The sequence below is a fragment of the Gnatocerus cornutus genome, unplaced genomic scaffold (assembly GCF_029298725.1).
Source record: "Gnatocerus cornutus isolate USDA-ARS CGAHR unplaced genomic scaffold, icGnaCorn1.1 ctg00000021.1, whole genome shotgun sequence".
Classification (NCBI taxonomy): domain Eukaryota; kingdom Metazoa; phylum Arthropoda; class Insecta; order Coleoptera; family Tenebrionidae; genus Gnatocerus; species Gnatocerus cornutus.
Window position 1 is genome coordinate 3,743,473 of NW_028275373.1, and position 25,756 is coordinate 3,769,228.

Genomic DNA, 25,756 nt, shown 5'->3' on the forward strand with positions numbered 1-25,756 from the left:
CGCAAAGAAGAGCACGAAATCTACGAAATCATCACTTTTTACCAAGATTCAACGGCTGAATTGCAAGAAAACAGCAGAATTCTGCACGAAATCATCAAAATTCTTAGAGAAAACCGCATATTTCGATGGAAAACGACGATTTCTCGCTGATTTTCGTTGTTTTCTATCTTGAATTCGCCAAGAAGAGCACGAAATCTACAAAATCATGACTTTTTACCTAGATTCAACGGCTGAATTGCAAGAAAACAGCAGAATTCTGCACGAAATCGTCAAAATTCTTAGAGAAAACCGCATATTTCGATGCAAAACGACGATTTCTCGCCGATTTTCGTTGTTTTCTGGCTTGAATTCGCAAAGAAGAGCACGAAATCTACAAAATCATCACTTTTTACCAAGATTCAACGGCTGAATTGCAAGAAAACAGCAGAATTCTGCACGAAATCATCAAAATTCTTAGAGAAAACCGCATATTTCGATGCAAAACGACGATTTCTCGCCGATTTTCGTTGTTTTCTGGCTTGAATTCGCAAAGAAGAGCACGAAATCTACAAAATCATGACTTTTTACCAAGATTCAACGGCTGAATTGCAAGAAAACAGCAGAATTCTGCACGAAATCATCAAAATTCTTACAGAAAACCGCTTATTTCGATGCAAAACGACGATTTCTCGCCGATTTTCGTTGTTTTCTGGCATGAATTCGCAAAGAAGAGCACGAAATCTACAAAATCATGACTTTTTACCAAGATTCAACGGCTGAATTGCAAGAAAACAGCGGAATTCTGCACGAAATCGTCAAAATTTTTAGAGAAAACCGCATATTTCGATGCAAAACGACGATGTCTCGCCGATTTTCGTTGTTTTCTGGCTTGAATTCGCAAAGAAGAGCACGAAATCTACAAAATCATGACTTTTTACCAAGATTCAACGGCTGAATTGCAAGAAAACAGCAGAATTCTGCACGAAATCATCAAAATTCTTACAGAAAACCGCACATTTCGATGCAAAACGACGATTTCTCGCCGATTTTCGTTGTTTTCTGGCTTGAATTCGCACAGAAGAGCACGAAATCTACAAAATCATGACTTTTTACCAAGATTCAACGGCTGAATCGCAAGAAAACAGCAGAATTCTGCACGAAATCATCAAAATTCTTACAGAATACCGCATTTTTCGATGCAAAACGTCGATTTCTCGCCGATTTTTGTTGTTTTCTGGCTTGAATTCGCAAAGAAGAGCACGAAATCTACAAAATCATCACTTTTTACCAAGATTCTACGGCTGAATTGCAAGAAAACAGCAGAATTCTGCACGAAATCATCAAAATTCTTACAGAAAACCGCATATTTCGATGCAAAACGACGATTTCTCGTCGATTTTCGTTGTTTTCTGGCTTGAATTCGCAAAGAAGAGCACGAAATCTACAAAATCATGACTTTTTACCAAGATTCAACGGCAGAATTGCAAGAAAACAGCAGAATTCTGCACGAAATCATCAAAATTCTTACAGAAAACCGCATATTTCGATGCAAAACAACGATTTCTCGCCGATTTTCGTTGTTTTCTATCTTGAATTCGCCAAGAAGAGCACGAAATCTACAAAATCGTGACTTTTTACCAAGATTCAACGGCTGAATTGCAAGAAAACAGCAGTATTCTGCACGAAATCGTCAAAATTCTTAGAGAAAACCGCATATTTCGATGCAAAACGACGATTTCTCGCCGATTTTCGTTGTTTTCTGGCTTGAATTCGCAAAGAAGAGCACGAAATCAACAAAATCATCACTTTTTACCAAGATTCAACGGCTGAATTGCAAGAAAACAGCAGAATTCTGCACGAAATCATCAAAATTCTTAGAGAAAACCGCATATTTCGATGCAAAACGACGATTTCTCGCCGATTTTCGTGGTTTTCTGGCTTGAGTTCGCAAAGAAGAGCACGAAATCTACAAAATCATGACTTTTTATTAAGATTCAACGGCTGAATTGCAAGAAAACAGCAGAATTCTGCACGAAATCATCAAAATTCTTACAGAAAACCGCATATTTCGATGCAAAACGACGATTTCTCGCCGATTTTCGTTGTTTTCTGGCTTGAATTCGCAAAGAAGAGCACGAAATCTACAAAATCTTGACTTTTTACCATGATTCAACGGCTGAATTGCAAGAAAACAGCAGAATTCTGCACGAAATCATCAAAATTCTTACAGAAAACCGCATATTTCGATGCAAAACGACGATTTCTCGCCGATTTTCGTTGTTTTCTGGCATGAATTTGCAAAGAAGAGCACGAAATCTACAAAATCATGACTTTTTACCAAGATTCAACAGCTGAATTGCAAGAAAACAGCAGAATTCTGCACGAAATCATCAAAATTCTTAGAGAAAACCGCATATTTCGATGCAAAACGACGATTTCTCGCTGATTTTCGTTGTTTTCTATCTTGAATTCGCAAAGAAGAGCACGAAATCTACAAAATCATGACTTTTTACCAAGATTCAACGGCTGAATTGCAAGTAAACAGCAGAATTCTGCACGAAATCGTCAAAATTCTTAGAGAAAACCGCATATTTCGATGCAAAACGACGATTTCTCGCCGATTTTCGTTGTTTTCTGGCTTTAATTCGCAAAGAAGAGCACAAAATCTACAAAATCATCACTTTTTCCCAAGATTCAACGGCTGAATTGCAAGAAAACAGCAGAATTCTGCACAAAATCATCAAAATTCTTAGAGAAAACCGCATATTTCGATGCAAAACGTCGATTTCTCGCCGATTTTCGTTGTTTTCTGGCTTGAATTCGCAAAGAAGAGCACGAAATCTAAAAAATCATGACTTTTTACCAAGATTCAACGGCTGAATTGCAAGAAAACAGCAGAATTCTGCACGAAATCATCAAAATTCTTACAGAAAACCGCATATTTCGATGCAAAACAACGATTTCTCGCCGATTTTCGTTGTTTTCTGGCTTGAATTCGCAAAGAAGAGCACGAAATCTACAAAATCATCACTTTTTACCATGATTCTACGGCTGAATTGCAAGAAAACAGCAGAATTCTGCACGAAATCATCAAAATTCCTACAGAAAACCGCATATTTCGATGCAAAACAACGATTTCTCGCCGATTTTCGTTGTTTTCTGGCTTGAATTCGCAAAGAAGATCACGAAATCTACAAAATCATCACTTTTTACCAAGATTCTACGGCTGAATTGCAAGAAAACCGCAGAATTCTGCACGAAATCATCAAAATTCTTACAGAAAACCGCATATTTCGATGCAAAACGACGATTTCTCGCCGATTTTCGTTGTTTTCTGGCTTGAATTCGCAAAGAAGAGCACGAAATCTACAAAATCATGACTTTTTACCAAGATTCAACGGCTGAATTGCAAGAAAACAGCAGAATTCTGCACGAAATCATCAAAATTCTTAGAGAAAACTGCATATTTCGATGCAAAACAACGATTTCTCGCCGATTTTCGTTGTTTTCTATCTTGAATTCGCCAAGAATAGCACGAAATCTACAAAATCGTGACTTTTTACCAAGATTCAACGGCTGAATTGCAAGAAAACAGCAGAATTCTGCACGAAATCATCAAAATTCTTAGAGAAAACCGCATATTTCGATGCAAAACGACGATTTCTCGCTGATTTTCGTTGTTTTCTATCTTGAATTCGCAAAAAAGAGCACGAAATCTACAAAATCATGACTTTTTACCAAGATTCAACGGCTGAATTGCAAGTAAACAGCAGAATTCTGCACGAAATCGTCAAAATTCTTAGAGAAAACCGCATATTTCGATGCAAAACGACGATTTCTCGCCGATTTTCGTTGTTTTCTGGCTTTAATTCGCAAAGAAGAGCACAAAATCTACAAAATCATCACTTTTTCCCAAGATTCAACGGCTGAATTGCAAGAAAACAGCAGAATTCTGCACAAAATCATCAAAATTCTTAGAGAAAACCGCATATTTCGATGCAAAACGTCGATTTCTCGCCGATTTTCGTTGTTTTCTGGCTTGAATTCGCAAAGAAGAGCACGAAATCTAAAAAATCATGACTTTTTACCAAGATTCAACGGCTTAATTGCAAGAAAACAGCAGAATTCTGCACGAAATCATCAAAATTCTTACAGAAAACCGCATATTTCGATGCAAAACAACGATTTCTCGCCGATTTTCGTTGTTTTCTGGCTTGAATTCGCAAACAAGAGCACGAAATCTACAAAATCATCACTTTTTACCATGATTCTACGGCTGAATTGCAAGAAAACAGCAGAATTCTGCACGAAATCATCAAAATTCTTACAGAAAACCGCATATTTCGATGCAAAACGACGATTTCTCGCCAATTTTCGTTGTTTTCTGGCTTGAATTCGCAAAGAAGAGCACGAAATCTACAAAATCATCACTTTTTACCATGATTCTACGGCTGAATTGCAAGAAAACAGCAGAATTCTGCACGAAATCATCAAAATTCTTACAGAAAACCGCATATTTCGATGCAAAACAACGATTTCTCGCCGATTTTCGTTGTTTTCTGGCTTGAATTCGCAAAGAAGAGCACGAAATCTACAAAATCATCACTTTTTACCAAGATTCTACGGCTGAATTGCAAGAAAACCGCAGAATTCTGCACGAAATCATCAAAATTCTTACAGAAAACCGCATATTTCGATGCAAAACGACGATTTCTCGCCGATTTTCGTTGTTTTCTGGCTTGAATTCGCAAAGAAGAGCACGAAATCTACAAAATCATGACTTTTTACCAAGATTCAACGGCTGAATTGCAAGAAAACAGCAGAATTCTGCACGAAATCATCAAAATTCTTAGAGAAAACTGCATATTTCGATGCAAAACAACGATTTCTCGCCGATTTTCGTTGTTTTCTATCTTGAATTCGCCAAGAATAGCACGAAATCTACAAAATCGTGACTTTTTCCCAAGATTCAACGGCTGAATTGCAAGAAAACAGCAGAATTCTGCACGAAATCATCAAAATTCTTACAGAAAACCGCATATTTCGATGCAAAACGACGATTTCTCGCCGATTTTCGTTGTTTTCTGGCATGAATTTGCAAAGAAGAACACGAAATCTACAAAATCATCACTTTTTACCAAGGTTCAACGGCTGAATTGCAAGAAAACAGCAGAATTCTGCACGAAATCATCAAAATTCTTAGAGAAAACCGCATATTTCGATGCAAAACGACGATTTCTCGCCGATTTTCGTGGTTTTCTGGCTTGAGTTCGCAAAGAAGAGCACGAAATCTACAAAATCATCACTTTTTACCAAGATTCAACGGCTGAATTGCAAGTAAACAGCAGAATTCTGCACGAAATCGTCAAAATTCTTAGAGAAAACCGCATATTTCGATGCAAAACGACGATTTCTCGCCGATTTTCGTTGTTTTCTGGCTTGAATTCGCAAAGAAGAGCACGAAATCTACAAAATCATCACCTTTTACCATGATTCAACGGCTGAATTGCAAGAAAACAGCAGAATTCTGCACGAAATCATCAAAATTCTTAGAGAAAACCGCATATTTCGATGCAAAACGACGATTTCTCGCTGATTTTCGTTGTTTTCTATCTTGAATTCGCAAAGAAGAGCACGGAATCTACAAAATCATGACTTTTTACCAAGATTCAACGGCTGAATTGCAAGAAAACAGTTGTTTTTTGGCTTGAATTTGCAAAGAAGAGCACGAAATCTACAAAATCATGACTTTTTACCAAGATTCAACGGCTGAATTGCAAGAAAACAGCAGAATTCTGCACGAAATCATCAAAATTCTTAGTGAAAATTGCATATTTCGATGCAAAACAAAGATTTCTCGCCGATTTTCGTTGTTTTCTATCTTGAATTCGCCAAGAAGAGCACGAAATCTACAAAATCATGACTTTTTACCTAGATTCAACGGCTGAATTGCAAGAAAACAGCAGAATTCTGCACGAAATCATCAAAATTCTTAGAGAAAACCGCATATTTCGATGCAAAACGACGATTTCTCGCCGATTTTTGTTGTTTTCTGGCTTGAATTCGCAAAGAAGAGAACGAAATCTAGAAAATCATGACTTTTTACCAAGATTCAACGGCTGAATTGCAAGAAAACAGCAGAATTCTGCACGAAATCGTCAAAATTTTTAGAGAAAACCGCATATTTCGATGCAAAACGACGATTTCTCGCCGATTTTCGTTGTTTTCTGGCTTGAATTTGCAAAGAAGAGCACGAAATCTACAAAATCATGACTTTTTACCAAGATTCAACGGCTGAATTGCAAGAAAACAGCAGAATTCTGCACGAAATCATCAAAATTTTTAGTGAAAATTGCATATTTCGATGCAAAACAACGATTTCTCGCCGATTTTCGTTGTTTTCTATCTTGAATTCGCCAAGAAGAGCACGAAATCTACAAAATCATGACTTTTTACCAAGATTCAACGGCTGAATTGCAAGAAAACAGCAGAATTCTGCACGAAATCATCAAAATTCTTACAGAAAACCGCATATTTCGATGCAAAACGACGATTTCTCGCCGATTTTTGTTGTTTTCTGGCTTGAATTCGCAAAGAAGAGCACGAAATCTACAAAATCATGACTATTTACCAAGATTCAACGGCTGAATTGCAAGAAAACAGCAGAATTCTGCACGAAATCATCAAAATTCTTACAGAAAACCGCATATTTCGATGCAAAACGACGATTTTTCGCCGATTTTTGTTGTTTTCTGGCTTGAATTCGCAAAGAAGAGCACGAAATCTACAAAATCATGACTATTTACCAAGATTCAACGGCTGAATTGCAAGAAAACAGCGGAATTCTGCACGAAATCATCAAAATTCTTAGAGAAAACTGCATATTTTGATGCAAAACAACGATTTCTCGCCGATTTTCGTTGTTTTCTATCTTGAATTCGCCAAGAGGAGCACGATATCTACAAAATCATGACTTTTTACCTAGATTCAACGGCTGAATTGCAAAAAAACAGCAGAATTCTGCAAGAAATCATCAAAATTCTTACAGAAAACCGCATATTTCGATGCAAAACAACGATTTCTCGCCGATTTTCGTTGTTTTCTATCTTGAATTCGCCAAGAAGAGCACGAAATCTACAAAATCATGACTTTTTACCTAGATTCAACGGCTGAATTGCAAGAAAACAGCAGAATTCTGCACGAAATCATCAAAATTCTTACAGAAAACCGCGTATTTCGATGCAAAACGACGATTTCTCGCCGATTTTTGTTGTTTTCTGGCTTGAATTCGCAAAGAAGAGAACGAAATCTAGAAAATCATGACTTTTTACCAAGATTCAACGGCTGAATTGCAAGAAAACAGCAGAATTCTGCACGAAATCATCAAAATTCTTACAGAAAACCGCATATTTCGTTGCAAAACCACGATTTCTCGCCGATTTTCGTTGTTTTCTGGCATAAATTTGCAAAGAAGAGCACGAAATCTGCAAAATCATGACTTTTTACCAAGATTCAACGGCTGAATTGCAAGAAAACAGCAGAATTCTGCACGAAATCATCAAAATTCTTAGAGAAAACCGCATATTTCGATGCAAAACGACGATTTCTCGCTGATTTTCGTTGTTTTCTATCTTGAATTCGCAAAGGAGAGCACGAAATCTACAAAATCATGACTTTTTACCAAGATTCAACGGCTGAATTGCATGAAAACAGCAGAATTCTGCACGAAATCGTCAAAATTCTTAGAGAAAACCGCATATTTCGATGCAAAACGACGATTTCTCGCCGATTTTCGTTGTTTTCTGGCTTGAATTCGCAAAGAAGAGCACGAAATCTACAAAATCATCACTTTTTACCAAGATTCAACGGCTGAATTGTAAGAAAACAGCAGAATTCTGCACGAAATCATCAAAATTCTTAGAGAAAACCGCATATTTCGATGCAAAACGACGATTTCTCGCCGATTTACGTTGTTTTCTGGCTTGAATTCGCAAAGAAGAGCACGAAATCTACAAAATCATCACTTTTTACCAAGATTCAACGGCTGAATTGCAAGAAAACAGCAGAATTCTGCACGAAATCATGAAAATTCTTAGAGAAAACCGCATATTTCGATGCAAAACGACGATTTCTCGCTGATTTTCGTTGTTTTCTATCTTGAATTCGCAAAGAAGAGCACGGAATCTACAAAATCATGACTTTTTACCAAGATTCAACGGCTGAATTGCAAGAAAACAGCAGAATTCTGCACGAAATCATCAAAATTCTTACAGAAAACCGCATATTTCGATGCAAAACGACGATTTCTCGCCGATTTTCGTTGTTTTCTGGCTTGAATTCACAAAGAAGAGCACGAAATCTACAAAATCATGACTTTTTACCAACATTCAACGGCTGAATTGCAAGAAAACAGCAGAATTCTGCACGAAATCATCAAAATTCTTACAGAAAACCGCATATTTCGATGCAAAACGACGATTTCTCGCCGATTTTCGTTGTTTTCTGGCTTGAATTCGCAAAGAAGAGCACGAAATCTACAAAATCATGACTTTTTACCAAGATTCAACGGCTGAATTGCAAGAAAACAGCAGAACTCTGCACGAAATCATCAAAATTCTTAGAGAAAACTGCATATTTCGATGCAAAACAACGATTTCTCGCCGATTTTCGTTGTTTTCTATCTTGAATTCGCCAAGAAGAGCACGAAATCTACAAAATCATGACTTTTTGCCTAGATTCAACAGCTGAATTGCAAGAAAACAGCAGAATTCTACACGAAATCGTCAAAATTCTTAGAGAAAACCGCATATTTCGATGCAAAACGACGATTTCTCGCCGATTTTCGTTGTTTTCTGGCTTGAATTCGCAAAGAAGAGCACGAAATCTACAAAATTATCACTTTTTACCAAGATTCAACGGCTGAATTGCAAGAAAACAGCAGAATTCTGCACGAAATCATCAAAATTCTTACAGAAAACCGCATATTTCGATGCAAATCGACGATTTCTCGCCAATTTTCGTTGTTTTCTGGCTTGAATTCGCAAAGAAGAGCACGAAATCTACAAAATCATCACTTTTTACCATGATTCTACGGCTGAATTGCAAGAAAACAGCAGAATTCTGCACGAAATCATCAAAATTCTTACAGAAAACCGCATATTTCGATGCAAAACAACGATTTCTCGCCGATTTTCGTTGTTTTCTGGCTTGAATTCGCAAAGAAGAGCACGAAATCTACAAAATCATCACTTTTTACCAAGATTCTACGGCTGAATTGCAAGAAAACCGCAGAATTCTGCACGAAATCATCAAAATTCTTACAGAAAACCGCATATTTCGATGCAAAACGACGATTTCTCGCCGATTTTCGTTGTTTTCTGGCTTGAATTCGTCGAGAAGAGCACAAAATCTACAAAATCATGACTTTTTACCAAGATTCAACGGCTGAATTGCAAGAAAACAGCAGAATTCTGCACGAAATCATCAAAATTCTTACAGAAAACCGCATATTTCGATGCAAAACGACGATTTATTGCCGATTTTCGTTGTTTTCTGGCATTAATTCGCAAAGAAGAGCACGAAATCTACAAAATCATGACTTTTTAGCAAGATTCAACGGCTGAATTGCAAGAAAACAGCAGAATTCTGCACGAAATCGTCAAAATTCTTACAGAAAACCGCATATTTCGATGCAAAACGACGATTTCTCGCCGATTTTCGTTGTTTTCTGGCTTGAATTCGCAAAGAAGAGCACAAAATCTACAAAATCATGACTGTTTACCAAGATTCAACGGCTGAATTGCAAGAAAACCGCAGAATTCTGCACGAAATCATCAAAATTCTTACAGAAAACCGCATTTTTCGATGCAAATCGACAATTTCTCGCCGATTTTTGTTGTTTTCTGGCTTAAATTCGCAAAGAAGAGCACGAAATCTACAAAATCATGACTTTTTACCAAAATTCAAAGGCTGAATTGCAAGAAAACAACAGAATTCTGCACAAAATCATCAAAATTCTTACAGAAAACCGCATATTTGGATGCAAAACAACGATTTCTCGCCGATTTTTGTTGTTTTCTGGCTTGAATTCGTAAAGAAGAGCACGAAATCTACAAAATCATCACTTTTTACCAAGATTCTACGGCTGAATTGCAAGAAAACAGCAGAATTCTGCACGAAATCATCAAAATTTTTACAGAAAACCGCATATTTCGATGCAAAACGACGATTTCTCGCCGATTTTCGTTGTTTTCTGGCTTGAATTCGCAAAGAAGAGCACGAAATCTACAAAATCATGACTTTTTACCAAGATTCAACGGCTGAATTGCAAGAAAACAGCAGAATTCTGCACGAAATCATCAAAATTCTTAGAGAAAACTGCATATTTCGATGCAAAACAACGATTTCTCGCCGATTTTCGTTGTTTTCTATCTTGAATTCGCCAAGAGGAGCACGAAATCTACAAAATCATGACTTTTTACCTAGATTCAACGGCTGAATTGCAAGAAAACAGCAGAATTCTGCACGAAATCATCAAAATTCTCACAGAAAACCGCATATTTCGATGCAAAACAACGATTTCTCGCCGATTTTCGTTGTTTTCTGGCTTGAATTTGCCAAGAAGAGCACGAAATCTATAAAATCATGACTTTTTACCTAGATTCAACGGCTGAATTGCAAGAAAACAGCAGAATTCTGCACGAAATCATCAAAATTCTTACAGAAAACCGCATATTTCGATGCAAAACAACGATTTCTCGCCGATTTTCGTTGTTTTCTGGCTTGAATTTGCCAAGAAGAGCACGAAATCTATAAAATCATGACTTTTTACCTAGATTCAACGGCTGAATTGCAAGAAAACAGCAGAATTCTGCACGAAATCATCAAAATTCTTACAGAAAACCGCATATTTCGATGCAAAACGACGATTTCTCCCCGATTTTCGTTGTTTTCTGGCTTGAATTCGCAAAGAAGAGCACGAAATCTACAAAATCATGACTTTTTACCAAGATTCAACGACTGAATTGCAAGAAAACAGCAGAATTCTGCACGAAATCGTCAAAATTCTTAGAGAAAACCGCATATTTCGATGCAAAACGACGATTTCTCGCCGATTTTCGTTGTTTTCTGGCTTGAATTCGCAAAGAAGAGCACGAAATCTACAAAATCATGACTTTTTACCAAGATTCAACAGCTGAATTGCAAGAAAACAGCAGAATTCTGCACGAAATCATCAAAATTCTTACAGAAAACCGCATATTTCGATGCAAAACGACGATTTCTCGCCGATTTTCGTTGTTTTCTGGCTTGAATTCGCAAAGAAGAGCACGAAATCTACAAAATCATCACTTTTTACCAAGATTCTACGGCTGAATTGCAAGAAAACAGCAGAATTCTGCACGAAATCATCAAAATTCTTACAGAAAACCGCATATTTCGATGCAAAACGACGATTTCTCGCCGATTTTCGTTGTTTTCTGGCTTGAATTCGCAAAGGAGAGCACGAAATCTACAAAATCATGACTTTTTACCAAGATTCAACGGCTGAATTGCAAGAAAACAGCAGAATTTTGCACGAAATCATCAAAATTCTTACAGAAAACCGCATATTTCGATGCAAAACAACGATTTCTCGCCGATTTTCGTTGTTTTCTGGCTTGAATTCGCAAAGAAGAGCACGAGATCTACAAAATCATGACTTTTTACCAAGATTCAACGGCTGAATTGCAAGAAAACAGCAGAATTCTGCACGAAATCATCAAAATTCTTACAGAAAACCGCATATTTCGATGCAAAACGACGATTTCTCGCCGATTTTCGTTGTTTTCTGGCTTGAATTCGCAAAGAAGAGCACGAAATCTACAAAATCATGAGTTTTTACCAAGATTCAACGGCTGAATTGCAAGAAAACAGCAGAATTCTGCACGAAATCATCAAAATTCTTAGAGAAAACTGCATATTTCGATGCAAAACAACGATTTCTCGCCGATTTTCGTTGTTTTCTATCTTGAATTCGCCAAGAAGAGCACGAAATCTACAAAATCATGACTTTTTACCAAGATTCAACGGCTGAATTGCAAGAAAACAGCAGAATTCTGCACGAAATCGTCAAAATTCTTAGAGAAAACCGCATATTTCGATGCAAAACGACGATTTCTCGCCGATTTTCGTTGTTTTCTGGCTTGAATTCGCAAAGAAGAGCACGAAATCTACAAAATCATCACTTTTTACCAAGATTCAACGGCTGAATTGCAAGAAAACAGCAGAATTCTGCACGAAATCATCAAAATTCTTAGAGAAAACCGCATATTTCGATGCAAAACGACGATTTTTCGCCGATTTTCGTGGTTTTCAGGCTTGAATTCGCAAAGAAGAGCACGAAATCTACAAAATCATGACTTTTTATCAAGATTCAACGGCTGAATTGCAAGAAAACAGCAGAATTCTGCACGAAATCATCAAAATTCTTACAGAAAACCGCATATTTCGATGCAAAACGATTATTTCTCGCCGATTTTCGTTGTTTTCTGGCTTGAATTCGCAAAGAAGAGCACGAAATCTACAAAATCATGACTTTTTACCAAGATTCAACGGCTGAATTGCAAGAAAACAGCAGAATTCTGCACGAAATCATCAAAATTCTTACAGAAAACCGCATATTTTGATGCAAAACGACGATTTCTCGCCGATTTTCGTTGTTTTCTGGCTTGAATTCGCAAAGAAGAGCACAAAATCTACAAAATCATGACTGTTTACCAAGATTCAACGGCTGAATTGCAAGAAAACCGCAGAATTCTGCACGAAATCATCAAAATTCTTACAGAAAACCGCATTTTTCGATGCAAATCGACAATTTCTCGCCGATTTTCGTTGTTTTCTGGCCTAAATTCGCAAAGAAGAGCACGAAATCTACAAAATCATGACTTTTTACCAAGATTCAACGGCTGAATTGCAAGAAAACAACAGAATTCTGCACAAAATCATCAAAATTCTTACAGAAAACCGCATATTTGGATGCAAAACAACGATTTCTCGCCGATTTTCGTTGTTTTCTGGCTTGAATTCGCAAAGAAGAGCACGAAATCTACAAAATCATCACTTTTTACCAAGATTCTACGGCTGAATTGCAAGAAAACAGCAGAATTCTGCACGAAATCATCAAAATTCTTACAGAAAACCGCATATTTCGATGCAACACGACGATTTCTCGCCGATTTTCGTTGTTTTCTGGCTTGAATTCGCAAAGAAGAGCACGAAATCTACAAAATCATGACTTTTTACCAAGATTCAACGGCTGAATTGCAAGAAAACAGCAGAATTCTGCACGAAATCATCAAAATTCTTAGAGAAAACCGCATATTTCGATGCAAAACGACGTTTTCTCGCTGATTTTCGTTGTTTTCTATCTTGAATTCGCAAAGAAGAGCACGAAATCTACAAAATCATGACTTTTTACCAAGATTCAACGGCTGAATTGCAAGAAAACAGCAGAATTCTGCACGAAATCATCAAAATTCTTAGAGAAAACTGCATATTTCGATGCAAAACAACGATTTCTCGCCGATTTTCGTTGTTTTCTATCTTGAATTCGCCAAGAAGAGCACGAAATCTACAAAATCATGACTTTTTACCTAGATTCAACGGCTGAATTGCAAGAAAACAGCAGAATTCTGCATGAAATCATCAAAATTCTTACAGAAAACCGCATATTTCGATGCAAAACAACGATTTCTCGCCGATTTTCGTTGATTTCTGGCTTGAATTCGCAAAGAAGAGCACGAAATCTACAAAATCATGACTTTTTACCAAGATTCAACGGCTGAATTGCAAGAAAACAGCAGAATTCTGCACGAAATCATCAAAATTCTTAGAGAAAACCGCATATTTCGATGCAAAACGACGATTTCTCGCCGATTTTCGTGGTTTTCTGGCTTGAATTCGCAAAGAAGAGCACGAAATCTACAAAATCATGACTTTTTACCAAGATTCAACGGCTGAATTGCAAGAAAACAGCAGAATTCTGCACAAAATCATCAAAATTCTTACAGAAAACCGCATATTTCGATGCAAAACGATTATTTCTCACCGATTTTCGTTGTTTTCTGGCTTGAATTTGCAAAGAAGAGCACGAAATCTACAAAATCATGACTTTTTACTAAGATTCAACGGCTGAATTGCAAGAAAACCGCAGAATTCTGCACGAAATCATCAAAATTCTTACAGAAAACCGCATATTTCGATGCAAAACGACGATTTCTCGCCGATTTTCGTTGTTTTCTGGCTTGAATTCGCAAAGAAGAGCACGAAATCTACAAAATCATCACTTTTTACCAAGATTCTACGGCTGAATTGCAAGAAAACAGCAGAATTCTGCACGAAATCATCAAAATTCTTACAGAAAACCGCATATTTCGATGCAAAACGACGATTTCTCGCCGATTTTCGTTGTTTTCTGGCTTGAATTCGCAAAGGAGAGCACGAAATCTACAAAATCATGACTTTTTACCAAGATTCAACGGCTGAATTGCAAGAAAACAGCAGAATTCTGCACGAAATCATCAAAATTCTTACAGAAAACCGCATATTTCGATGCAAAACAACGATTTCTCGCCGATTTTCGTTGTTTTCTGGCTTGAATTCGCAAAGAAGAGCACGAGATCTACAAAATCATGACTTTTTACCAAGATTCAACGGCTGAATTGCAAGAAAACAGCAGAATTCTGCACGAAATCATCAAAATTCTTACAGAAAACCGCATATTTCGATGCAAAACGACGATTTCTCGCCGATTTTCGTTGTTTTCTGGCTTGAATTCGCAAAGAAGACTACGAAATCTACAAAATCATGAGTTTTTACCAAGATTCAACGGCTGAATTGCAAGAAAACAGCAGAATTCTGCACGAAATCATCAAAATTCTTAGAGAAAACTGCATATTTCGATGCAAAACAACGATTTCTCGCCGATTTTCGTTGTTTTCTATCTTGAATTCGCCAAGAAGAGCACGAAATCTACAAAATCATGACTTTTTACCAAGATTCAACGGCTGAATTGCAAGAAAACAGCAGAATTCTGCACGAAATCGTCAAAATTCTTAGAGAAAACCGCATATTTCGATGCAAAACGACGATTTCTCGCCGATTTTCGTTGTTTTCTGGCTTGAATTCGCAAAGAAGAGCACGAAATCTACAAAATCATCACTTTTTACCAAGATTCAACGGCTGAATTGCAAGAAAACAGCAGAATTCTGCACGAAATCATCAAAATTCTTAGAGAAAACCGCATATTTCGATGCAAAACGACGATTTCTCGCCGATTTTCGTGGTTTTCAGGCTTGAATTCGCAAAAAAGAGCACGAAATCTACAAAATCATGACTTTTTACCAAGATTCAACGGCTGAATTGCAAGAAAACAGCAGAATTCTGCACGAAATCATCAAAATTCTTACAGAAAACCGCATATTTCGATGCAAAACGATTATTTCTCGCCGATTTTCGTTGTTTTCTGGCTTGAATTCGCAAAGAAGAGCACGAAATCTACAAAATCATGACTTTTTACCAAGATTCAACGGCTGAATTGCAAGAAAACAGCAGAATTCTGCACGAAATCATCAAAATTCTTACAGAAAACCGCATATTTTGATGCAAAACGACGATTTCTCGCCGATTTTCGTTGTTTTCTGGCTTGAATTCGCAAAGAAGAGCACAAAATCTACAAAATCATGACTGTTTACCAAGATTCAACGGCTGAATTGCAAGAAAACCGCAGAATTCTGCACGAAATCATCAAAATTCTTACAGAAAACCGCATTTTTCGATGCAAATCGACAATTTCTCGCCGATTTTCGTTGTTTTCTGGCCTAAATTCGCAAAGAAGAGCACGAAATCTACAAAATCATGACTTTTTACCAAGATTCAACGGCTGAATTGCAAGAAAACAACAGAATTCTGCACGAAATCATCAAAATTCTTACAGAAAACCGCATATTTGGATGCAAAACAACGATTTCTCGCCGATTTTCGTTGTTTTCTGGCTTGAATTCGCAAAGAAGAGCACGAAATCTACAAAATCATCACTTTTTACCAAGATTCTACGGCTGAATTGCAAGAAAACAGCAGAATTCTGCACGAAATCATCAAAATTCTTACAGAAAACCGCATATTTCGATGCAACACGACGATTTCTCGCCGATTTTCGTTGTTTTCTGGCTTGAATTCGCAAAGAAGAGCACGAAATCTACAAAATCATGACTTTTTACCAAGATTCAACGGCTGAATTGCAAGAAAACAGCAGAATTCTGCACGAAATTATCAAAATTCTTAGAGAAAACCGCATATTTCGATGCAAAACGACGTTTTCTCGCTGATTTTCGTTGTTTTCTATCTTGAATTCGCAAAGAAGAGCACGAAATCTACAAAATCATGACTTTTTACCAAGATTCAACGGCTGAATTGCAAGAAAACAGCAGAATTCTGCACGAAATCATCAAAATTCTTAGAGAAAACTGCATATTTCGATGCAAAACAACGATTTCTCGCCGATTTTCGTTGTTTTCTATCTTGAATTCGCCAAGAAGAGCACGAAATCTACAAAATCATGACTTTTTACCTAGATTCAACGGCTGAATTGCAAGAAAACAGCAGAATTCTGCATGAAATCATCAAAATTCTTACAGAAAACCGCATATTTCGATGCAAAACAACGATTTCTCGCCGATTTTCGTTGTTTTCTGGCTTGAATTCGCAAAGAAGAGCACGAAATCTACAAAATCATGACTTTTTACCAAGATTCAACGGCTGAATTGCAAGAAAACAGCAGAATTCTGCACGAAATCATCAAAATTCTTAGAGAAAACCGCATATTTCGATGCAAAACGACGATTTCTCGCCGATTTTCGTGGTTTTCTGGCTTGAATTCGCAAAGAAGAGCACGAAATCTACAAAATCATGACTTTTTACCAAGATTCAACGGCTGAATTGCAAGAAAACAGCAGAATTCTGCACAAAATCATCAAAATTCTTACAGAAAACCGCATATTTCGATGCAAAACGATTATTTCTCACCGATTTTCGTTGTTTTCTGGCTTGAATTTGCAAAGAAGAGCACGAAATCTACAAAATCATGACTTTTTACTAAGATTCAACGGCTGAATTGCAAGAAAACCGCAGAATTCTGCACGAAATCATCAAAATTCTTACAGAAAACCGCATTTTTCGATGCAAATCGACGATTTCTCGCCGATTTTCGTTGTTTTCTGGCTTGAATTCGCAAAGAAGAGCACAAAATCTACAAAATCATCACTTTTTACCAAGATTCTACGGCTGAATTGCAAGAAAACAGCAGAATTCTGCACGAAATCATCAAAATTCTTACAGAAAACCGCATATTTCGATGCAACACGACGATTTCTCGCCGATTTTCGTTGTTTTCTGGCTTGAATTCGCAAAGAAGAGCACGAAATCTACAAAATCATGACTTTTTACCAAGATTCAACGGCAGAATTGCAAGAAAACAGCAGTATTCTGCACGAAATCATCAAAATTCTTACAGAAAACCGCATATTTCGATGCAAAACAACGATTTCTCGCCGATTTTCGTTGTTTTCTGGCTTGAATTCGCAAAGAAGAGCACGAGATCTACAAAATCATGACTTTTTACCAAGATTCAACGGCTGAATTGCAAGAAAACAGCAGAATTCTGCACGAAATCATCAAAATTCTTAGAGAAAACCGCATATTTCGATGCAAAACGACGATTTCTCGCCGATTTTCGTTGTTTTCTGGCCTAAATTCGCAAAGAAGAGCACGAAATCTACAAAATCATGACTTTTTACCAAGATTCAACGGCTGAATTGCAAGAAAACAACAGAATTCTGCACGAAATCATCAAAATTCTTACAGAAAACCGCATATTTGGATGCAAAACAACGATTTCTCGCCGATTTTCGTTGTTTTCTGGCTTGAATTCGCAAAGAAGAGCACGAAATCTACAAAATCATCACTTTTTACCAAGATTCTACGGCTGAATTGCAAGAAAACAGCAGAATTCTGCACGAAATCATCAAAATTCTTACAGAAAACCGCATATTTCGATGCAACACGACGATTTCTCGCCGATTTTCGTTGATTTCTGGCTTGAATTCGCAAAGAAGAGCACGAAATCTACAAAATCATGACTTTTTACCAAGATTCAACGGCTGAATTGCAAGAAAACAGCAGTATTCTGCACGAAATCATCAAAATTCTTACAGAAAACCGCATATTTCGATGCAAAACGACGATTTCTCGCTGATTTTCGTTGTTTTCTATCTTGAATTCGCAAAGAAGAGCACGGAATCTACAAAATCATGACTTGTTACTAAGATTCAACGGCTGAATTGCAAGAAAACAGCAGAATTCTGCACGAAATCATCAAAATTCTTAGAGAAAACCGCATTTTTCGATGCAAAACGACGATTTCTCGCCGATTTTCGTTGTTTTCTGGCTTGAATTCGCAAAGAAGAGCACGAAATCTACAAAATCATAACTTTTTACCAAGATTCAACGGCTGAATTGCAAGAAAACAGCAGAATTCTGCACGAAATCATCAAAATTCTTACAGAAAACCGCATTTTTCGATGCAAAACGACGATTTCTCGCCGATTTTCGTTGTTTTCTGGCTTGAATTCGCAAAGAAGAGCACGAAATCTACAAAATCATAACTTTTTACCAAGATTCAACGGCTGAATTGCAAGAAAACAGCAGAATTCTGCACGAAATCATCAAAATTCTTACAGAAAACCGCATATTTCGATGCAAAACAACGATTTCTCTACGATTTTCGTTGATTTCTGGCTTGAATTCGCAAAGAAGAGCACGAAATCTACAAAATCATGACTTTTTACCAAGATTCAACGGCTGAATTGCAAGAAAACAGCAGAATTCTGCACGAAATCATCAAAATTCTTAGAGAAAACCGCATATTTCGATGCAAAACGACGATTTCTCGCCGATTTTCGTGGTTTTCTGGCTTGAATTCGCAAAGAAGAGCACGAAATCTACAAAATCATGACTTTTTACCAAGATTCAACGGCTGAATTGCAAGAAAACAGCAGAATTCTGCACAAAATCATCAAAATTCTTACAGAAAACCGCATATTTCGATGCAAAACGATTATTTCTCACCGATTTTCGTTGTTTTCTGGCTTGAATTTGCAAAGAAGAGCACGAAATCTACAAAATCATGACTTTTTACTAAGATTCAACGGCTGAATTGCAAGAAAACCGCAGAATTCTGCACGAAATCATCAAAATTCTTACAGAAAACCGCATTTTTCGATGCAAATCGACGATTTCTCGCCGATTTTCGTTGTTTTCTGGCTTGAATTCGCAAAGAAGAGCACAAAATCTACAAAATCATCACTTTTTACCAAGATTCTACGGCTGAATTGCAAGAAAACAGCAGAATTCTGCACGAAATCATCAAAATTCTTACAGAAAACCGCATATTTCGATGCAACACGACGATTTCTCGCCGATTTTCGTTGTTTTCTGGCTTGAATTCGCAAAGAAGAGCACGAAATCTACAAAATCATGACTTTTTACCAAGATTCAACGGCAGAATTGCAAGAAAACAGCAGTATTCTGCACGAAATCATCAAAATTCTTACAGAAAACCGCATATTTCGATGCAAAACAACGATTTCTCGCCGATTTTCGTTGTTTTCTGGCTTGAATTCGCAAAGAAGAGCACGAGATCTACAAAATCATGACTTTTTACCAAGATTCAACGGCTGAATTGCAAGAAAACAGCAGAATTCTGCACGAAATCATCAAAATTCTTAGAGAAAACCGCATATTTCGATGCAAAACGACGATTTCTCGCCGATTTTCGTTGTTTTCTGGCCTAAATTCGCAAAGAAGAGCACGAAATCTACAAAATCATGACTTTTTACCAAGATTCAACGGCTGAATTGCAAGAAAACAACAGAATTCTGCACGAAATCATCAAAATTCTTACAGAAAACCGCATATTTGGATGCAAAACAACGATTTCTCGCCGATTTTCGTTGTTTTCTGGCTTGAATTCGCAAAGAAGAGCACGAAATCTACAAAATCATCACTTTTTACCAAGATTCTACGGCTGAATTGCAAGAAAACAGCAGAATTCTGCACGAAATCATCAAAATTCTTACAGAAAACCGCATATTTCGATGCAACACGACGATTTCTCGCCGATTTTCGTTGATTTCTGGCTTGAATTCGCAAAGAAGAGCACGAAATCTACAAAATCATGACTTTTTACCAAGATTCAACGGCTGAATTGCAAGAAAACAGCAGTATTCTGCACGAAATCATCAAAATTCTTACAGAAAACCGCATATTTCGATGCAAAACGACGATTTCTCGCTGATTTTCGTTGTTTTCTATCTTGAATTCGCAAAGAAGAGCACGGAATCTACAAAATCATGACTTGTTACTAAGATTCAACGGCTGAATTGCAAGAAAACAGCAGAATTCTGCACGAAATCATCAAAATTCTTAGAGAAAACCGCATTTTTCGATGCAAAACGACGATTTCTCGCCGATTTTCGTTGTTTTCTGGCTTGAATTCGCAAAGAAGAGCACGAAATCTACAAAATCATAACTTTTTACCAAGATTCAACGGCTGAATTGCAAGAAAACAGCAGAATTCTGCACGAAATCATCAAAATTCTTACAGAAAACCGCATTTTTCGATGCAAAACGACGATTTCTCGCCGATTTTCGTTGTTTTCTGGCTTGAATTCGCAAAGAAGAGCACGAAATCTACAAAATCATAACTTTTTACCAAGATTCAACGGCTGAATTGCAAGAAAACAGCAGAATTCTGCACGAAATCATCAAAATTCTTACAGAAAACCGCATATTTCGATGCAAAACAACGATTTCTCTACGATTTTCGTTGATTTCTGGCTTGAATTCGCAAAGAAGAGCACGAAATCTACAAAATCATGACTTTTTACCAAGATTCAACGGCTGAATTGCAAGAAAACAGCAGAATTCTGCACGAAATCATCAAAATTCTTACAGAAAACCGCATATTTCGATGCAACACGACGATTTCTCGCCGATTTTCGTTGATTTCTGGCTTGAATTCGCAAAGAAGAGCACGAAATCTACAAAATCATGACTTTTTACCAAGATTCAACGGCTGAATTGCAAGAAAACAGCAGAATTCTGCACGAAATCATCAAAATTCTTACAGAAAACCGCATTTTTCGATGCAAAACGACGATTTCTCGCCGATTTTCGTTGTTTTCTGGCTTGAATTCGCAAAGAAGAGCACGAAATCTACAAAATCATAACTTTTTACCAAGATTCAACGGCTGAATTGCAAGAAAACAGCAGAATTCTGCACGAAATCATCAAAATTCTTACAGAAAACCGCATATTTCGATGCAAAACAACGATTTCTCTACGATTTTCGTTGTTTTCTGGCTTGAATTCGCAAAGAAGAGCACGAAATCTACAAAATCATCACTTTTTACCAAGATTCTACGGCTGAATTGCAAGAAAACAGCAGAATTCTGCACGAAATTATCAAAATTCTTACAGAAAACCGCATATTTCGATGCAAAACGACGATTTCTCGCCGATTTTCGTTGTTTTCTGGCTTGAATTTGCAAAGAAGAGCACGAAATCTACAAAATCATGACTTTTTACCAAGATTCAACTGCTGAATTGCAAGAAAACAGCAGAATTCTGCACGAAATCATCAAAATTCTTAGAGAAAACAGCATATTTCGATGCAAAACGACGTTTTCTCGCTGATTTTCGTTGTTTTCTATCTTGAATTCGCAAAGAAGAGCACGAAATCTACAAAATCATGACTTTTTACCAAGATTCAACGGCTGAATTGCAAGAAAACAGCAGAATTCTGCACGAAATCATCAAAATTCTTAGAGAAAACTGCATATTTCGATGCAAAACAACCATTTCTCGCCGATTTTCGTTGTTTTCTATCTTGAATTCGCCAAGAAGAGCACGAAATCTACAAAATCATGACTTTTTACCAAGATTCAACGGCTGAATTGCAAGAAAACAGCAGAATTCTGCATGAAATCATCAAAATTCTTACAGAAAACCGCATATTTCGATGCAAAACGACGATTTCTCGCCGATTTTCGTGGTTTTCTGGCTTGAATTCGCAAAGAAGAGCACGAAATCTACAAAATCATGACTTTTTACCAAGATTCAACGGCTGAATTGCAAGAAAACAGCAGAATTCTGCACAAAATCATCAAAATTCTTACAGAAAACCGCATATTTCGATGCAAAACGATTATTTCTCACCGATTTTCGTTGTTTTCTGGCTTGAATTCGCAAAGAAGAGCACGAAATCTACAAAATCATGACTTTTTACTAAGATTCAACGGCTGAATTGCAAGAAAACCGCAGAATTCTGCACGAAATCATCAAAATTCTTACAGAAAACCGCATTTTTCGATGCAAATCGACGATTTCTCGCCGATTTTCGTTGTTTTCTGGCTTGAATTCGCAAAGAAGAGCACAAAATCTACAAAATCATCACTTTTTACCAAGATTCAACGGCTGAATTGCAAGAAAACAGCAGAATTCTGCACGAAATCATCAAAATTCTTAGAGAAAACTGCATATTTCGATGCAAAACAACGATTTCTCGCCGATTTTCGTTGTTTTCTATCTTGAATTCGCCAAGAAGAGCACGAAATCTACAAAATCATGACTTTTTACCTAGATTCAACGGCTGAATTGCAAGAAAACAGCAGAATTCCGCACGAAATCATCAAAATTCTTACAGAAAACCGCATATTTCGATGCAAAACGACGATTTCTCGCCGATTTTCGTTGTTTTCTCGCTTGAATTCGCAAAAAAGAGCACGAAATCTACAAAATCATGACTTTTTACCAAGATTCAACAGCTGAATTGCAAGAAAACAGCAGAATTCTGCACGAAATCATCAAAATTCTTACAGAAAACCGCATATTTCGATGCAAAACGACGATTTCTCGCCGATTTTCGTTGTTTTCTGGCATGAATTTGCAAAGAAGAGCACGAAATCTACAAAATCATGACTTTTTACCAAGCTTCAACGGCTGAATTGCAAGAAAACAGCAGAATTCTGCACGAAATCATCAAAATTCTTAGAGAAAACCGCATATTTCGATGCAAAACGACGATTTCTCGCTGATTTTCGTTGTTTTCTATCTTGAATTCGCAAAGAAGAGCACGAAATCTACAAAATCATGACTTTTTACCAAGATTCAACGGCTGAATTGCAAGTAAACAGCAGAATTCTGCACGAAATCGTCAAAATTCTTAGAGAAAACCGCATATTTCGATGCAAAACGACGATTTCTCGCCGATTTTCGTTGTTTTCTGGCTTGAATTCGCAAAGAAGAGCACGAAATCTACAAAATCATCACTTTTTACCAAGATTCAACGGCTGAATTGCAAGAAAACAGCAGAATTCTGCACGAAATCATCAAAATTCTTAGAGAAAACCGCATATTTCGATGCAAAACGACGATTTCTCGCCGATTTTCGTTGTTTTCTGGCTTGAATTCGCAAAGAAGAGCACGAAATCTACAAAATCATCACTTTTTACCAAGATTTAACGGCTGAATTGCAAGAAAACAGCAGAATTCTGCACGAAATCATCAAAATTCTTAGAGAAAACCGCATATTTCGATGCAAAACGACGATTTCTCGCTGATTTTCGTTGTTTTCTATCTTGAATTCGCAAAGAAGAGCACAGAATCTACAAAATCATGACATTTTACCAAGATTCAACGGCTGAATTGCAAGAAAACAGCAGAATTCTGCACGAAATCATCAAAATTCTTACAGAAAACCGCATATTTCGATGCAAAACGACGATTTCTCGCCGATTTTCGTTGTTTTCTGGCTTGAATTCGCAAAGAAGAGCACGAAATCTACAAAATCATAACTTTTTACCAAGATTCAACGGCTGAATTGCAAGAAAACAGCAGAATTCTGCACGAAATCATCAAAATTCTTACAGAAAACCGCATATTTCGATGCAAAACAACGATTTCTCGCCGATTTTCGTTGTTTTCTGGCTTGAATTCGCAAAGAAGAGCACGAAATCTACAAAATCATCACTTTTTACCAAGATTCTACGGCTGAATTGCAAAAAAACAGCAGAATTCTGCACGAAATCATCAAAATTCTTACAGAAAACCGCATATTTCGATGCAAAACGACGATTTCTCGCTGATTGTCGTTGTTTTCTGTCTAGAATTCGCAAAGAAGAGCACGAAATCTACAAAATCATGACTTTTTACCAAGATTCAACGGCTGAATTGCAAGAAAACAGCAGAATTCTGCACGAAATCATCAAAATTCTTAGAGAAAACCGCATATTTCGATGCAAAACGACGATTTCTCGCTGATTTTCGTTGTTTTCTGTCTTGAATTCGCAAAGAAGAGCACGAAATCTACAAAATCATGACTTTTTACCAAGATTCAACGGCTGAATTGCAAGAAAACAGCAGAATTCTGCACGAAATCATCAAAATTTTTAGAGAAAACTGCATATTTCGATGCAAAACAACGATTTCTCGCCGATTTTCGTTGTTTTCTATCTTGAATTCGCCAAGAAGAGCACGAAATCTACAAAATCATGACTTTTTACCTAGATTCAACAGCTAAATTGCAAGAAAACAGAAGAATTCTGCACGAAATCGTCAAAATTTTTAGAGAAAACCGCATATTTCGATGCAAAACGACGATTTCTCGCCGATTTTCGTTGTTTTCTGGCTTGAATTCGCAAAGAAGAGCACGAAATCTACAAAATTATCACTTTTTACCAAGATTCAATGGCTGAATTGCAAGAAAACAGCAGAATTCTGCACGAAATCATCAAAATTCTTAGAGAAAACCGCATATTTCGATGCAAAACGACGATTTCTCGCCGATTTTCGTGGTTTTCTGGCTTGAATTCGCAAAGAGGAGCACGAAATCTACAAAATCATGACTTTTTACCAAGATTCAACGGCTGAATTGCAAGAAAACAGCAGAATTCTGCACGAAATCATCAAAATTCTTAGAGAAAACTGCATATTTCGATGCAAAACAACGATTTCTCTCCGATTTTCGTTGTTATCTATCTTGAATTCGCCAAGAAGAGCACGAAATCTACAAAATCATGACTTTTTACCTAGATTCAACAGCTGAATTGCAAGAAAACAGCAGAATTCTGCACGAAATCATCAAAATTCTGACAGAAAACCGCATATTTCGATGCAAAACGACGATTTCTCGCCGATTTTCGTTGTTTTCTCGCTTGAATTCGCAAAGAAGAGCACGAAATCTACAAAATCATGACTTTTTACCAAGATTCAACAGCTGAATTGCAAGAAAACAGCAGAATTCTGCACGAAATCATCAAAATTCTTACAGAAAACCGCATATTTCGATGCAAAACGACGATTTCTCGCCGATTTTCGTTGTTATCTATCTTGAATTCGCCAAGAAGAGCACGAAATCTACAAAATCATGACTTTTTACCTAGATTCAACAGCTGAATTGCAAGAAAACAGCAGAATTCTGCACGAAATCATCAAAATTCTGACAGAAAACCGCATATTTCGATGCAAAACGACGATTTCTCGCCGATTTTCGTTGTTTTCTCGCTTGAATTCGCAAAGAAGAGCACGAAATCTACAAAATCATGACTTTTTACCAAGCTTCAACGGCTGAATTGCAAGAAAACAGCAGAATTCTGCACGAAATCATCAAAATTCTTAGAGAAAA